Here is an 821-nt window from a genome sequence, read left to right as displayed (position 1 = left end):
AATGTCTTAAACAAATCATAATCTTATTAATTACCTGATATCCTACCAGTTACACTGTCCAAAAAATCTTAGGGTTAGGTGAAGTGTAACTATCATATAGTTACTGACTAGCCAAGATTTGTAAGAAAAAATAGCACTCATCAATAGTAAAAGCAGAATAACAAAAACACAGTTCGGTATCGCGGTTAAACATATTGAACTAGAAGCCAAGAGCCCATCGTTCTAGTATTGCTAACCATAAACTAGGCATTGAAGCTAGCTGGGTGACCGATTAATCATTCCCACTCATCCCTAGGAAGAAGGTTTTTTTTAAAAAAAAAAAAATATTTATTAAAAATATGGAACTTCACAAATGTGTGTGTCATCCTTGCGCAGGGGTCATGCTAATCTTCTCTGTATTGTTCCAATTTTAGTATATATGCTGTCCTAGGAAGAAGGTAATGACAAAGCACTTTGAAATCACATTCTGCAAACATGTTTTGCATCATAGTGGACATAAGGTTCAATTTGAAGATATACAGGTATTGCCACCCATGTCAAACTACCATGTGCAACTACATAGAGGGGCTCCTGAATACCATAAACATTCCAACAACATCAACAGAAAGTAGGGGAATTTGAACATCAGTAAAGCATAGATCCCAGTTTTATACTATTTGAAGATTGAACATCCCTTATCTAATCAGTAGGAATCTGAAGCAGCCTCAACAGAAAAAGCACCAGGAGTATCCTGGCTCAAAATTGTCCAATCAGAAATCAGTTCTGTTGGAATTTTCCAAAAGGAATTAATTAGTGGTCATCTACAAAAGGAACCAATCAGT

The 821-nt window shown here is 35.7% G+C and overlaps 1 non-coding gene across 1 annotated transcript; it reads right to left on the bottom strand.

Moving 5' to 3' along the window:
• Positions 1–332: 332 nt before the first annotated feature.
• Positions 333–436, bottom strand: LOC116506873. Its single transcript, XR_004255087.1, has one exon. It is a non-coding gene; the product is annotated as a U6 spliceosomal RNA (small nuclear RNA).
• Positions 437–821: the final 385 nt, after the last annotated feature.

Source organism: Thamnophis elegans, chromosome 3 (assembly GCF_009769535.1).
Source record: "Thamnophis elegans isolate rThaEle1 chromosome 3, rThaEle1.pri, whole genome shotgun sequence".
Lineage (NCBI taxonomy): Eukaryota > Metazoa > Chordata > Lepidosauria > Squamata > Colubridae > Thamnophis > Thamnophis elegans.
The sequence above is the reverse complement of the archived record's forward strand: the minus strand, read 5'-3'. Positions and strand labels throughout refer to the sequence as shown.